At 43.3% G+C, this 16905-nt stretch overlaps 1 protein-coding gene across 3 annotated transcripts in view; it reads right to left on the reverse strand.

Annotated features, from left to right (window-relative positions):
* Positions 1 to 16905, reverse strand: part of ASIP (agouti signaling protein) — a 121386-nt gene that overhangs the window by 50111 nt on the left and 54370 nt on the right. Inside the window, exon 1 of one of the 3 annotated variants that reach the window (XM_006131705.5) lies at positions 10530 to 10745. The exons of 1 other annotated variant lie outside the window; for it this stretch is intronic. The gene's annotated coding sequence lies outside the window, so the exon portion shown is untranslated. Of the gene's footprint in view, positions 1 to 10529; positions 10746 to 16905 lie in introns of those variants that run through there. One more of the 3 variants, XM_006131706.5, reaches the window with a different exon arrangement.

Here is a 16905-nt window from a genome sequence, read left to right on the forward strand (position 1 = left end):
AATTTCAAAATATAAATTTTTTCCATGATAAACAAATTCCATTTTTCCATGAAAGGAAAATTCTATTTTCTGAACAGCTCTGCTGATGGATCGCTGCTACGCTCAGCTCATATCTGCACCCTGGAAGCACCGTCTGAGAATCCTGTGTGCCAGAACTAAAAGCCGGACATCGTACACTCGTGCTTTGTATTAACGATAGTACCATTCTAGCTCTCGTTCTGTTTTTTTCTGTCTTTCTTTCCCTATCCAATCTAATTTTGCTCTACTGCAAACATCAGCATGATGGCGAAATGCCTAAAATTATAGGCCCTTGGAATTTTGGAAGCCTTTGGATTCTAACACATAAATCCAAGTGCACCTCTGGTTTTGGGTATAAGTTGAATTCAACACTAGAAGGGAACAATTAATATTTCTATTTTTATTACAGTAGAACTAAGAAACCATAGCTGAAATTGAAGTCCCATTGTGATAGGATTTACACAATAGCAAGAAATGGCCCCTGTCCGAAAAAGCGTACATCCCAAATTTACAAAAGCAGAGAAAGGAGGGATTATCATCACAGGTTTACAGGTGGGGAATGCCACAGACTTGCATAAGGTCACACATGAAGTCGGTGTTTTCAAGGACTCCTGAATTCTGGTCTAATGCCTTCACCATACGTGTTCTTGTTTCCAGATAACATACAGCTGGAATCTCACTATATAAGAGTTCTCATGAGACAGTTCAGTTTATCAAATCAACTTGTAAGATTTTATTACCTCCCTACCCAAACGATGAAACTGAGCTTTGATTGAAATTCAAACACAGGCCTTATGCCCCAGCATTATCCTGACCCAATTTCAAATACCACCTGCTTGGTTCAGAACTAGATACCGATCCCGGTGAATCAATTCTGCCTCTGCAGAGAATGAGTAGTCAGCTTACAAATGTCCTCACATCAGATATTATCATTTAAAATCAATTATCAATCTCCCTTTCCTTCATTTACTGAGGTTTCTGCATAAATACTTTTCAAATAAGTTGTCTATATATTTACCAGAATTTGTACTTTGTGAGCCAGATTTTCAAACAGTTATAGGCACAACCGGATATATGAGTTGTGAGAATGCACAAAATTTGCATGTGGAATCACTACATCTGCACATAAAAATTACCAGATCGTTTTGCAAATGCAGCCACTTACCCAGTTTCTACGGGCGGTTAGTTGGTGTTTAACAAATTATGTGCACAAATTATGGATGCATTTGCAACACTAAATTGCTTGAAATGTTAGGCCTGCAGGCCACATTGTTTACTTTCTGAAAAGAATGAAAAAATATTGAAGTATTTTTTTCAGTAGCTTAAATAAACTAAGGAAAATAAATACAAGAATGAAACAAAAGCAAATACGGAAAAATGCAAGATTTCATTTTCAAAAGACCCCTCTGCCATGAAGTAAAATGTTCATTAGAAATGCACTGAATTAGGGCTAACATTGTCAAAGAGTAAAATTTCCAAAAGTATCTAATTGCCCAAGTGGCATTTAAAAAATGACTTTGGCACGAGGCGCCGAAATCACTTAGATGCTTTGAAAATGATCCCCAGAATTTCCTAAGAATGAGGTTGAAATTAGGACATCTTTTATCATAATTAGACTGTTATTTAGACTAACAGCTAAAATACAACCAGTTGTTCAGGTTCATCTGTAAGTTCTTGATCCTGCACCTATTTAAATCAAGTAAAACTCCCATTGCCTTTAATGATGTGAAATTAGGGCTTTGTTGATTTATGATGCCAAAGTGGCTGAAAATACCTCTGTATCTGGTCACTACCCAGAGCAATAAAGAAAATCTTTGTATTCTCACTAGATTAGTGATTAAGATGAACAACAGAACTTCAGCCAGGGAGGAGTTAAATGCTGATAAGCCACACTTTTTTTAGTGATGTGGCGGGGGGAACCCCCCAGGACTTGCTCTGACCTGCGCTACTGCATGAAGTCTTGAGTGTTTCTAAGAGGTGATTCACATTGGCTGAAACCCAGGATCAAAAGCACAGAATGTGACTCCCGGATCCCCTCGGACTGTGAATCTATTCCCGTTCTGGCAGGTTGTTGATATTTAGGGCAACCTTGCTGCCATAAATGACCGTATGTTCAGCATGCCTATGCCGGGCTGAGGAAGAACATTTCTTCTGTCACTCACAGTAGCTGAAGTGCAACTGATCTGCAACACACCCCTAGAATCCCGGGATTGGAAGAGACCTCGGAAGGTCCTGGAGTCCAGCCCCCTGCAGGGTAGGTGCAGAGTAGTGGCTGTGAGTAGCAACTCCCTTCCATCAGTGGGACAACAGATCTATGCAATTCACTGATCTCCTGGCTATGTCGCTAGCTCACTCCTCTCATACCTCTCTCTGTGTGAAGTGCCTCTGGACTATGCAGGAGCCCATGGACTCTCCCAGTGTGTCCCTTGCATCCTCCTCCTTTCACAGAATCCCAGGGCTATCCTGACATCACGATTCTGTCACCCAACGCAATATTTTATCAGGGGCCAGCTCTGGCAAAACACCTCTTGAAGCTGAGGTAAAGTTTCTGCAGTGCGTATTTTGTCTGTACTTCATTCTCTCTCTCTCCATCCCTTTCTTTACCCTTCCTCTCTTTTCCAGACTTATTTCCTGTCTCACCTTCCCACCAGTCCTTGCTTTTGTCTCTCATCTCTTCTCCCTCAGTCCTTCTCTCACTTCACTCGGCTGCACCAGAGCCATTGCAGGGAGATTTAAATTGCGCTGCCCTGGCTATGTATTGTATATACTGTACCCCTCGACACTGGCAGTGTTGTTCATTCACTGAGTCAGCACATCACCTGGCTGCCATAGCCACATTCCCTTTCTTGCCAGGCCTTCTGAATTTTAAAGCAGCCCTGGTCCCCTCTGGCCAGCCTGGGGGGTGGAGTGCTGGGACACAGCAGCTGGGTTTGGGCTGACAAAAATCTTCCAACCCAAGTCCTGAGTGATAGGTTGCAAAACTTGAACATAAAAGTGACTGTACTGGGCCAGACCAATGGTCCATATAGCCCAGTGTCCTGTCTGCCCACAGTGGCTGTACTGCAGTGTGCATGCAAAGCCATTCCCCTTCCAGTGCTTAATGACCCTAACAGTTAGGAAGTATTTCTTAATGTCCAGCCTAAACTTTCCTTGCTGCTGCTTAAGCCCATTGCTTCTTGTTGTATCACCAGAGGCCAAGGAAACAATTTTTCCCCCTGCTCCCTGTGACACCCTTTTAGATACCTGAAAACCACTATCATGTCTCCTCTCAGTCTTCTCTTTTCCAAACTAAACAAGCCCAATTCCTTCAGTCTTCCCTCATAGCTCATGTTCTCTAGACCAGTGTTTCTCAACCAGTGGTATGAGTTCTCTTAGGGGTAGTCAAGAGAAGTCGGGGGGGGGGGGGGGGGAGTACTTCAACACAACTGCAATTTGGAGAAAACTGTATTTTTGTTGTAAGTTTTATAACACTATTATTTTTGTACTTTTTATAACAAAACATTTCATTACCTGCCCAGCTACAATTAAGTTGTTGCAATGGTAGAAAAAAATTGTGTGTGTCTGAAAACTGAAGGTACTAGGGGTACTTCTAATTTTATTTTTTTAAAAGGGGTACTTTATTAAAAAAAAAAGTTAAGAAACACTGCTCTAGACCTTTAATCATTTTTGTTGCTCTTCTCTGGATCCTCTCCAGTTTCTCCACATCTTTCTTGAAATGTGGTACCTAGAACTAGACACAATACTCCAGCTGAGGCCTAATCAGCACAGAGTAGAGCGGACGAATGACTTCTCGTGTCTTGCTCACAACACTCCTGTTCATGCATCCCAGAATCATATTTGCTTTTCTTGCAACAGTGTCACACTGTTGACTCTTATTTAGCTTGTGGTCCACTCTGACCCCTAGTTCCCTTTCTGCAGTGCTCCTTCCTAGACAGTCACTGCCATTCTGTATGTGTGAAAAAGATACACTATTCTCTCCAGGTACACTTGGTGGCAGGAGTTTCTTCTCCCCATAAATAAAGAGGGTGGAATATTTGGAAGCTCACACAGCTGTGACACTACAATAACGATCTGGTGAAGGAAGGACTCACCTTGGATCCTATGCTGGTTGTGTCGTTCTTAGTCATTATCCTTTACTATTGTGCATTAGTCGTGAATAATGTTATGTGGAAGTCGTACCGGCTGGAGTGCCTGTTTTGCAAGAACCTTTCATTACTCTAACAATAGTTGCCTCTCATGGATACATGGGGCCAAAACCCCCTTTCGGTTCCATCCACGTTGACTTTGCTGCAATTACACTAGTGTAAAAGGGAGGCAAAACTGGTCCACGAGTAGATGGTGGGTTTATGTAGTGATGGGGAATAGACTGGAGGTTTTAAACATTTTTTCAAAGCTGTAGGAGGTTTGTCTGAAAGGCTAGGGTGGGTTTTTTTTTTAAGTGCTGTTGTGGGGTCACAGTTGCATCTGGATTCTATGGGTGAAAAACCACGGTCAACCAGAAGTCAATATTAAGACTTTAGTTCAGGAATTACTGATATTTGCCGAGTCCTGCTAGTCTGTTTGGAGCTGCACAAAACACAGAACTTATCCTCATGTGGAAAAAAGGAGTTTTGTAAAAAACGTTAGCTAAACCAATGTGTTAAAATCCTAGCATAGACAAGGCTCTGCCCTGCCACTTAAGTCTATCTACCTTACAATGCTCAGGATGTAAAAAAGCCCCCTACCCCAGTGATGCAAGTTACAATGAACTAAGTGCCATCCACACCAGTGCTATGGCGGGAGATGTTCTCCCATTGGGACAGAGCATCTATACTAGACATGCCACAGCAGATGCAGCTGTGCTGCCGTAGTGCTTCTAATGTGGATCTGCCCTTAGTTGGTTGAGCAAAACCCTATGAGAGAGCTTTGAGTGGATAGCACATATCAAATGCCTTGGCTACACTAGGGATTTAATGTGTGCTAGTTAACATGTGTTCAAAACAATTTCTTTCTCCTGATGTGGACACAGCCATAGACTAAGGCTACATCTACACTCCAGGCTACTTGCTCAAGAAGCTTTTTGCGGAAGAGAACTTCCACAAAAACGTCTTGCGCAAGAGAGCGTCCACACTGCAAAAGCGCATTGAAAAAGCGATGCGTTTTTGCACAAGAGAGTGTCCAGACTGCTTGGACACTCTCTTGAAGGAAACTGGTTGCTATTTACAGAATAGCCACCAGGACACCTGGGCTTTTTTCTTTTTGCGCAAGAGCTCTATTGCGCTATTCCCCGTCCACACACACCTTTTTGCGCAAGAGCTCTATTGCGCTATTCCCCGTCCACACACACCTTTTTGCGCAAGAGCTCTATTGCGCTATTCCCCGTCCACACACACCTTTTTGCGCAAGAGCTCTATTGCGCTATTCCCCGTCCACACACACCTTTTTGCGCAAGAGCTCTGAAAACACCCTCTGTTCCTTTGTTTTACTTGCATAAAAACGCTCTTGAAGTGTGGATGTGCCGCTGTTGATCAAAAACTCTTTAGTGTAGACCTAGCTTAAGAACAAGAGAGAGCCCATGCCAAAGAATTTACAGGAGGCCCCTGACTTGCAATGTGATCCATTCCAGGGGAAGCATTGCAAGTCAGGAGCATCGTCACTTGAACCTGCATTTACGGTGGGCATCGTGCACCATCGTAAATGCAGGCCAAAGACATAAGTTGGGGGTTTCCAGCCCCTTCCACACTTACAAAAATGGTTGTAAGTATGGGGGGTCGGAACTCGAGTGGTCGCATGTTGGGAGGCCTCCTGTAAAAGCTAATTTAGACAGACAATAACTTCAGACCAAGGGTACACTTGCATAGCTAAAAGACAGGCTAGTTTTAAAACCAAGCAGATCCACGTCTCTCTACTAAATGGGAAGAGGATTGAGCCCTGTGAGGTTTTTTGGGGGGTGTATTACTAGTTTGATTTAAGGAGCAATTTGAATAATAAGAGGTCAGTCCTTTAGTATGCACTTGAGGACTGCTCCGTCCAAGGGGAAACTGTGCTGTTTGCTTGGCGTCTGTGTCCAAGGCTAAGCAGCAGTGCAGAGAAAGGCCAGGAAAACTCGATGGAAAAATAAAGACCCCTGTCACTTGAGACTTTCATCCTCTTTTAGAATCAACTCTGGCAATTCCTATGTTGCTAAAGGAATGGATTTGCACGTTAAAAATGGTCCTAGTCCTTTTGAGCATTTATGGAGCTATGTTTATAGTGACAGCCATTACAACTGACTTGCTATCTATTCCCGTGGTCCTATCCCTCGGTTGTTATGGCAGAGAATTGTCAGAGAAGAGAGGGATGCCTGGGTCACGAAATGTACTCATAGAGAACCAGAGATTGGCAGCTTTGAAGAGGGGGTGCAAGACTCAGCTTTGCACTCTGCCGTTTGGTTCTGGGATCCATGTCTGGAAAAAGATTTCTCGTTACGGAGAGAGACTGGGACTGGTTTTTATGAGCACTTTGTGGCCATTATTGTTTCGTGCATCATTATTGTAAATATGCCGTTCTGACAACGACGAGCCAGAGACACATCTCGAATTACATAGGAAAAAGCCCATCTATGTGGCTCGTAGAAAACATCTACAATTCCCCAAGAAGTGCTTCAGTTAGATTTTTTACTGCAGCCTCACTGAGGTTACCTGCCAGTTTTAAACCTTTCCACATTGGAAACATTACTATGGGATCATTAATCCTCTTTCATAATTCTCCAGGTTTCTAGTAAGGCCACTTCAATACTTCCTCATTTCTAAAGACAAAGTGCCCTCACTTTCATCTTTCTTAGTAGTGCACTCACTGAAAGCTAATGTCACTGTAATCCCTTTTGCTACTTCCTGTTTCAGGCAAGACTATTTCTCTGGGGCACTGTGATATGCATGATCCACGCAATTGATCTTGGTCTGATTTACAGTTTTGGATGGAAAACCTGAACATGAGAGCACTATATTTTGGTGAAGTAATATGAACTTTGTGTGGTTGCCATCTCCGTTTGTACTTATGGAGCTATAAAAGCCTGATCATTAGTAGTTTATCATAATCAAACTGAAAAAAGAAATCAAAAAACGCGGAAGATTTCATTAGATGCTATCAGTGTCTATAAAATCCACATGTGGCTGCATGGCAGCTCCATATTTACAGCTTTGTTTATGCAGCAAGAAGTTTTATGGATGTAACATTGTCCAGCTGGCCGAATGAGACTGATGCTAGAGTCATGATTATCATAGCTTTTCATTCCTTTTTATGACTGTAAAATTTATAAGGTGGATTGACTTTCACCTCGTGGAGCAGGAAAAAATGACTGAGTTTGTCTTTTAACCATATGACCCTATTTTTTTTTATCTATTGCCCTAACTTTCAAAGTTTCCACCCATGACAATGAGGGTCTCGTGTCATCCTTTTTTTTTTTTTTTTTAAAGTTTGAACGCTTTATTCTTCTGAAAAAAGAAATACATGCAGAATGGCCATCAAACTGAAATACAGAACATGTCAGATGCTGGGACTGAGGTGATATAAGGCAGAATTTTCTGTTGGCAGATTCAGGAACTGAAAATAAATCCATCCCAATTTTAATGGGTCAGTTTATTGTAATACTTCCATTATGAAATGGTAATAAAAACATCACACATTCCCTGTGTCTTTCAAGATCCCTTCATTGGATGTAAAAGAATCTCAGACTGCGCACCGGGGGCAAAATTCATCTTGGGTGTAATTCTACCATTATGTTTCATTGTTAAGTAAATGTGGATGAAGTTCAATTAGAGAGAAAGAGTAATGAGGCTGTGGGCATTTCAAATTTTGTATAATATGCACACATGCAGCTTGAGCCTTCTCACACTTAAATCAATGACAAAGCTCTTGTGTCATTCAGTAGATTTTTTTTAACACTAAACCTATCTGTAGAGGGTGACTGATATTGGGACAGCTGTAGCAGAGCAATTAGCCTGGAGCAGTTGGATGATCTCAAAGGTGGAGGGGAGGAGAGGGAGGGGACAGCTGAAAAGAATGATCATGTAACTAACAAGCTATGCACCTAAGATCACCATTAACATGTAGTCCTGTTTGTGTAGGGTCTGATCATGCAAGCACTTATGCACCAGAATCCCTTTACTCATACAAGGAGTCCAGTGGATAATGCAACTGCTTGTGTGTAAAATTACTCATGTGCCTAGTTTCAGGATTGAACCATTAGGATATGTCTGTACTGCAATCAGGGAGTGCGAATGCAGCATGTCTAGGCAGACCCAAGCTACCTTTGATCAAGCTAGCTCTCAAAAAATAGCAGTATACGCATGGTGGCCTAAGCAGTGGAACAGACTAGCCATCTGAATACCATCCTGCCCCGAATCCTAGGAATGTACTTAGGGGGCTTGCCCAAACCTCCACCCCTGCTATCTCAATCTAAGGCTAAATCTAGACTGCAAGCCTCTTTCGAAAAAGAGCGTCTAGACGGCAACCAGTACTTTTGAAAAAGCAAGCTGCTTTTTTGAAAGAGAGCACCCAGTCTGGATGCTCTCTTTCGAAAAAGCAGAGTTTGTATTACATAGCGCTGGTTTTTAGAAGAGCACTTTCAAAAAAAGGCGTTCTTCCTCGTAAAACGAGGTTTTCCGTGGTCGAAAAAACTGCCACGTTCTTTCTATTTACTTTCAAAAGACTGTGGCAGCAGTATAGATGCAGTGGAAGTTTTTTTTTTAAAAAGGCCACCTTTTTCGAAAAAACCCTGTAGTCTAGACACACCCAAAGCTAGCTCACTTATGTCTGCATAGAGAGCAGTTGTGACCCCCAATTTGCACTGTAGACCTTTCTGAGGAAACCACCATCTATGTTCTGAGAGGCATTTGCAGTCACTGGCTAACTAATCTATGCAGCAGAATCATACCCCTCTTGTTCTAAACTTGTGCACTACATAGATTGAGTATAAATCACCTGTTTGCAATCGCCTTGGGGCCACCGAGGAAGAAAATCAATATTAGATTCTCACATTAAACTATTTTTAGTTGAAATGAAAATTTAATGAGAATTTTCACCCTGTTCCATTAAAAGAAAACCAGCTGTTTAAATTCATTTTTTTGTATGGTGTCTCCACGGGCAATACCAAACAAATGTTCTTATGTTTTGGAAGATTCAGCATGTTGAGAGAGAGAATCCCTTGCCTTAAAATGTGCTGTCCCCAGAATTCTTGAACTGTTCAAACTGGCAGAATGTTTACGTGAACAGATACAGCTATTTTGTAATTAAACCCAAGAACAAAATATGCAACGATATTGAAGTAAACGTGCTTCTTTCTATTTACATTACACACTAGAGAGCTAGCTGTCTCTCACACTGTCTCTTTCAGTGAAGAAATCCAGCCTCTTTTGGAAACTTGCGGGGTGTCTCATTTAATTTTTTCCTTCAATAAAATGAAAGGTTCAAAGTCACTTGAAGCTAGACTGTTGGTCTAATCTTTTAATACCATGATAATTTTCCCACATGTCAAAAAAGGAGCGAGAGAGAAGATCTGGTCTTTGTTAGTGAAATCCATTTGTTTAAGTTTAAGATTTTAATGTACTTCATAAAAATACCTCTTGTTTAAATTCAAACTAATGCCCTGTACAATATTTATAAAAGTGCTGCTGGTGCTTGAAAAGCAGTAAGAAGAATATTGCAAACAGCTAAAAAACCGATCTAGCAAATTTAAAGTTGGAGAGTCCTGAACCAGAAAAGCAATGAGTTAATTCTCCTTTGCGCGTCAAGAAATGACCCTTTCCCGCAGAGAACTTAAGAATGATAGAGGCCAGCATGAAACAAAATTCTCGGTCTTTACAAAGGTTGCGTACAAATCACAGCTCTCTACGTTTTCAGAAACAGGCCAGTACTCCAAAACCTCTAGGGAAAACTTGTTGCCCAACCCTTCCCAGAGATCCTCAGAAATGAATGTTGTCATTAAACCAAATTTTGCCCTCTCTCTTAATCTGCTCAGAGTTGGCCTCATGAACCTGTAAGCAGCAGAATTACAGGTCTCCGTTCAGCTAGCAAACACTGTTACTTGTGAGAGAGGTGAATCGAGTGTAAAATATCATTTCTTTGCCCCTTTGACCTGTCTTTTTCAGTAAATGCATGCTGTACCCTATGCGCCAGCTGGAGCTCAAGACCACCTCTCATTTTAAGCTAGCAAAAGTTTGCAAAACACTTCCCGGTACAGGCAAAATATCCCCTTGCATGCCAAAAACGTTACTCCCTGCAGGTGAGCGGGTTGCACAAGATTTCAGTATGATTTATCCCTGATGTAACTGAAACTTCACCGCAAGGTTGTGTTTTATGGCCCCGCCATGTATTTTTCTTTTGTTTAAAAAAATATAACAGTACCTAGCTGCATAGGGAGATCTTGCTAAGTCAGGGGTGCTGTGCGCTCCACCTATGTGCAGCCCCAAGAGAGCAGTTTTTTGTATATGCTGGATGAGCTGTTTGCTCCTCTGATTAACGAAAAGGAAATCCCAAAGATATTTGCTACATACCTCTCGTTTAGACCCTTTGGTTCTATGATCCGTTGCCCCTCTCTGTGCTTGTACCTCAGGAGCTAAGATTCAATCAGTGAATTAAAGATGTGCATGATCTCATTTATATCCCAGATGTACTGGTGAGGGCAGTACCTCAAAAAGAGTTATTTTTCAGCCACTCCCTCTCGAACATCTACGTGCACAACGGAACTGCTGCCATCGTCTTGTAGGATTGTTGTACGGACACATCTACTATGTTCAGACAGCTGCTTCACATAGGTGAGATCTAGAAGACTCAGTGCACTGTGCTGAAAGAGGCAACAGCTGGAGCAATGTCCCTTGTCTTTTGTCTGTGGGAAATATAACCTAGTGCTCCATTGGTCAGCGCTATTTCGGGAAGAAAACCAACAACAATGATCTTATGGCTTCTTCTGTTTAGATGTTTAGCCTTTATCATTGGCAGATAATAACAGCTGAAAGGAAAGGCATTAAACTACTCTTGAACAGTACCACTCACACAGAAATCTCAAGGAGCTTTACTGACTAATTAGAGAATTTACACCATCCCTGTGAGGCAGGTCAGTATCATAATCTCCATTTTACAGTGAGGGAAACAGAGGCACAAAGTGGCGAAGGAACACGGTGTGTAGCGCAGCTGTGAACAGAAGCCAGGTGTTTGATGCCTAAACCTTTGATCTAGCTCCTGACACTTCTTGACACCTCTCTGTTGTATTGTACATTAAAGTCAACAGGAAATAGTGATGAATGCATCTGAATTTCTGGTTCTTCGAAAGACTTTGGAGCTTCTCTTCCTTCCAATCTCCAAAGACAAACCCTTGCTTTCCTTCCACTCTTGAGTTCTCCTTCCTCCTTCCAAGTGTTGTAATCCATTCCTGCCACTGTCATCTGCCTGTGTCGTACCACGTCATGGTGGTAACAACTTCTGAGCTGATTTTATTCCTTCTTCTTAATAGCAGAATATTCTGTCATTGTGTTAAGGTTATACGGGCAATGCTCTAGTTCTTGGGTGGAAGGCACAACGTAAGTGCAAAGAACTGCAAAGCACTAGTGCATGTGTGCATGCACGTGATTGTGCATATGCTATTCCATAATGCAGGGCAATGCCTATAGAAAGAGAGGTGGCTCACCAGATCCTACAGTATCCTCCAGAGTAGAGGAGTTTCATTCATGTAGGACTAGGTTGGGTAACCCCTATTCATGCTTGTAGTAGTTACCTAAACGAGAGGGATACTTCTCTAAGTAAGTTCTACTCGGCATGAGTAAGGGTTGCACTAAGTAACCCTAAGTGAGCCTAGTCCTCAGTGCTTTTGTGTGAAGAACATCCATTGAGTTCCATGATAGCAGAAGAGCCCATAGAATAATGAACACTTTCCCTGGCTTTCAGCCCACAGACTGCTCTGTGTGTTTTCACCGCTCAGAAAGGTAAATCAGTCATATTCAGCAGCACACAGATTGCAAGAGCTTGTAAATTGTCACTAACCCCCCCGCAACTGCACACGTAGAAAATCAACGTGCTCTGTATCTCCCAGAGGTGGTAACAAGGAAGCAGAGCAAAATTAACTATCGAACCAGATTGATCTTCAAAGGAGATAAAAGGAACTAGAGAATAATTTTCAAGAGTGGGGTGACTCAGCAAACAGTGTCAGAAAAGATGTCAGTGTTATATATATATATATATATGTAAACAGGGGCTAAACTACTGCTTGCTAGCAGCCAGCTAAAAGGGGAGAGCTTCCCTGGGTATGCTCACTCAAATTGGGTAGCTCTGCAAGATAATTAACTGTTAACTGTCGATATGTAAATACAGCTCATGCCGGGATGGAGAAGGAATCTGAGGTGTGGTTATGTAAATCCAATTCAGCCAGGGCTGATGGAGGATCAGTTGTTAGACTGGAATGTGATGTATTGCAACTAATTTGGGCTGTGGTGAGGGTCACAAATCATGCTACCCCTAAATGTGCGAACTGTAAAATATGAAACCAGTGCTTGCAGGAGAGACACCATCATTGTAAGAGGTCTCAAATGAACAAGCCTCCCCCTTCCATAATTGAGTGAACAGAGTTGGGGGGAAAGGGCTTGAGCCAGCCTGCTTCATGTCTGCCAGATGTGAGCTGTAAGACTGGTTCAACCTGCCTCCCCTCTCCCTTGTTTTAAGGATAGACCTAAAGCAGACTCCATCAGCAGTCTTTTTGTTAGTCCAGTGGAAGCTAGAATCTTTTGCCTGCCTAGGTGTTGGCTAAAGAGTTGAAATCACTAAGAGCTGAAGTCATTGGTTTGGCCTGGAGTCAGACCCATTGCAGCCAGCAAGATTGCTGGTGGGAGCGACCGGCAGATGGCTGGTAGGAGCGGCGGTAGGCAGCTGGCAGGAGCAGTGGCAGGTGGCCAGCAGAGTGGCTGGCAGGAATGACTGGCAGGTGGCCGGCCGAGCAGCTGGCGGGAATGACCGGCAGGCGGCTGGTGGGAATGACCGGCAGGAGCAGCAGCAGGTGGCCAGCAGAGTGGATGGTGGGAATGACCGGCGGGCGGCCAGTAGGAGCGGAAGCAGGTGGTGGCAGCAGACCACAGGAGCAACACAAAGGTGGCATGGCCTCAGGCTCAAAGAGTGGAATCATCAGGGTGATGTGTCAGGGTCCACACTGACTGGACAGAGCTGTAAGTGGGGTACGGAGAAGGTTTGGGTAAATGAATGGAACCCTTACATTGTTGGACTAGTGAACCTGAGGGGTAAAAGACATTGCTCAATCCATTTGAGCTGGCCTGGTTACTCGTGGGGGGTTAGAAACTATGTTTGTGGTATTTTTCCGAGCTACTGCCATGTAAGGGTATGTCTACACTTGTGCCCTCTTTTGAGAGAGGGATGCAAATGAAGACATTCGAAATGGCAAATGAAGCTGGGATTTAAATATACCACACCTCATTTGCATATTAGCGTTATGGCGCTATTTTGAAATAGCGCTATTTCGAAATATCAGATGCTGTTAAGACGCGGTTATTTCGAGAGAAAACCCTTCTCTTGAAATAACCCTTATTCCTGCATCTAGACTGCTGCTGTATTCTTTCAAAAGTAAATTGAAAGAACGTGGCAGTTTTTTTGACTGTGGAAAACCTCGTTTTATGAGGAATAATGCCTTTTTTCGAAAGTGCTCTTTCGAAAAAAGGCGCTTTGTAATGCAAACTGTGCTTTTGGAAAGAGAGCGTCCAGACTGCCTGGGTGCTCTCTTTCAAAAAAGTGGCTTGCTTTTTCAAAAGTACTGGTTGTAGTCTAGACGCTCTTTTTTGAAAGAGGCTTTTTTGAAAATATCTTTTGAAAAAGGTTCTTTCAAAAAAGACTTGCAGTCTAGACGTAGCCTGATGTTTACCAGTTATTTCGAGAGAAGGGTTTTCTCTCGAAATAACCACGTCTTAACAGTGTCTGGTATTTCGAAATAGCGCCATAACACGAATATGCAAACGAAGCATGGGATATTTAAATCCTGGCTTCATTTGCAATTTCGAATGTCTTCATTTGCATCCCTCTCTCGAAAGAGGGTGCAAGTGTAGACATACCCTCTCTTCTCTCCCTCTTTCATTAAAAGTTTCTTTTCTACACTCAGACTCTATGCTTGCGAGTGCGGAAGCATCGCCTCTCAGAGTCGCCCAGGGGTGTGTGAATTTCCCATGCTACTGAGTGGAAGCTGGAGCCAGTCTGTGTGAGATGGATGAAAAGGGACCCCTAGATATTGAACCCAGCCCTGGCTGCTGCTGGTATAATGATGTATGGTAGAAGCTCTTTGGGCTGTGGTTCACCTCTTGCCAGCATTATGGTCAGTAACTTGAACTAAGATTTTTAAAGATTCCAGTAGGTTATGAAAAGTGTTTTGCAAAAAACCCCAAAACCAACCAACCAAACACACCTCTTTCTTAGAATCATAGAACCATCGAGCTGGAAGAGACCTCAGAAGGTCATCAAGTCCAGCCCCCTGCTCTAGGCAGGACCAATCCCAACTAAATCAACCCAGCCAGGGCTTTGTCAAGCTGAGACTTAAAAACCGCTAGGGATGGAGACTCCACTACTTCCCTAGGTAACCCATTCCAGGGCTTCACCTCTCTCCTAGTGAAATAGTTTTTCCTAATATCCAACCTGGACCTCTCCCGCCACAACTTGAGACCATTTCTCCTTGTTCTGCCATCTGTCACTACTGAGAACAGCCTTTCTCCATCCTCTTTGGAACCTCCCTTCAGGAAGTTGCAGGCTGCTATCAAATCCCCCCTCAGGGTACGTCTACACTACAACGTTAATTCGAATTAACTTAGTTCGAATTAGTTAATTTGAACTAAGCTAATTCGAACTAACGCATCTAGAACTAAAAACTAGTTCGAATTAGCGTTTTGTTTGTTTTAAACCCACTACCTATTTGAATATGTGAATGTTCAATCATGCAGTCCCTGAAGAGGAACACTGCCATGTGGCTTATCTGACCAACACCATCTGATCAGCACAGCTCAAATATGGAGTATTGACAAATAGACTCATAGACTTTAAGGCTGGAAGTAACCATCATGATCAGGGCTCGTCAAGCTGCGGTGAGCCCCGCTTGCCAGCCGCATGGTTTGGCACGCTGTGCGTGCGCAGACCATGCTGTGCGGCTGTGTCGGCTTGTAATCTACTCACCCCGGGTGAGTAGATTACATTAATTGTCGAGCTCTGATCATGATCGTCACATTGCATGCCACGGACCCTTACCCACCCACTTCTGTAACTTCTGGCAGTGTCACAGAAGTCCTCAAATCTTGATTTAAAGACTTCAGGTCACAGAGAATCCACCATTTACTGTTGTTTAAACTGGTAAACGATTTGTGCCGCAAACTACAGAGAAAGGGAAACAATTCCCAGGGTCTTTATCAATTGGGCATGGGGAAAAATTCCTTCCCACCCCCAAATATGGTGATCAGTTAGACTCTGAGAATGTGGCAAGACCCACCAGCCAGACATCTGGGAAAGAATTCTCTCTAATAACTCAGAGCCCTCCAGAAATTGTCTCATATTTGCTAATTGCAGTCCCAGATGGGCCAATGGCAGACAAAACTAATTGTGCAGCAACAAAGGGAATCTGTGAGAAATGTATTTAATAACTGACAAAAGAAGTAAAATATTATGTGACCTTCCATAAATATGGTCAACTGAAGGAAAAATTGTTTGTTGATAATGCAGATTTCATTGGTTCAGTTAGTCACAGTGAATAATTCAAGCTTGTCTGGACACAGAACTGTTTGTGGTCATGGAAGAGAGTACAAACCCAGTCTCAATAAAACCCTGTTAATTACCTTTGAATAATGAATTTGAGGAAATTATCTGCTCATCATGCAAGCAGCTAAAGAACGTGTCACATAAATAATCCAACATCCCTTTGAAATCCATGCCACCCCCACATAAACTTTTGCCAGGGGAATTCTTTCCTGGGCTGTCGCAACCCCCTTTCCACTAAAGGGAACTAGAGGGGCTAGGGTAAGGCCAGAATCTGTTCTTTTGTTTTTTTCCCATGTGGAATTGCCTGTGGTTCTAATAATGTTCGCAGCCCTTCTCTGGGCTCTTTCTGTGGTGTGCAAGCACTCAAATGGAAAACAGCATCCAAAGAGAGGCCGTACCAAAAGCCTTGCTTATATGGGCTGTCATGGAGTCTTCAGTTCCGTGTGGTAAAATACCTGCAGCCCAACAAGTAATTGAGGGCCTGGGCTGGCTCCTGTTCAGAACATAGTTACTTATCCTCAAGGCTCTAAAGCTGGGGTCCCAAACTCCCATTGTGGGCCAGCTGTGGCCGGAGTAGCTGTGCAATTTGGCCTGGGAGTCCTGGCAGGCTGGGTTGGGGGGTAGAGGACAAGGAGACTTTCCGTTCCCATCCTCCAGTCGCCAGACCTTCCTCCCACTGCCCCATCCTCTCCACCCATGGAATCCTTTCCCCTGAGGATGCAACTTCAGGAATTACCGTGCTGGGAGGAGGGCCGGCATGAGGCAGCAGCATGGAGTGCAGGGAGAGTCTCCAGCAGAATTTAGGTGCAAATGTAAAGACTTGAAAACAAAAGGTATCTATGCCCATTCAGTATAGACAGCTCACCTCACAGCTATGTCTCACAATGTCTGCTCTGCTGCCATGCAATTTTCTGCTCATTTTTTGAAAGCCAGGTTAAAGTGATATGGGGGAGGGATAGCTGAGGGTATGTCTACACTACCCCACTAGTTTGAACTGGGGGGTAATGTATGCATACCGAACTTACTAATGAAGCCCGGGATTTGAATTTCCCAGGCTTCATTAGCATAAAGCCGGCGCCGCCATTTTTAAAAGCCGGCTAGTGCGAACCCCGTGCCGCGCGGCTACACGCGGCACGGGCTAGATAG

This window comes from Pelodiscus sinensis, chromosome 17 (assembly GCF_052426305.1).
Source record: "Pelodiscus sinensis isolate ZL-2025 chromosome 17, ASM5242630v1, whole genome shotgun sequence".
NCBI lineage: Eukaryota > Metazoa > Chordata > Testudines > Trionychidae > Pelodiscus > Pelodiscus sinensis.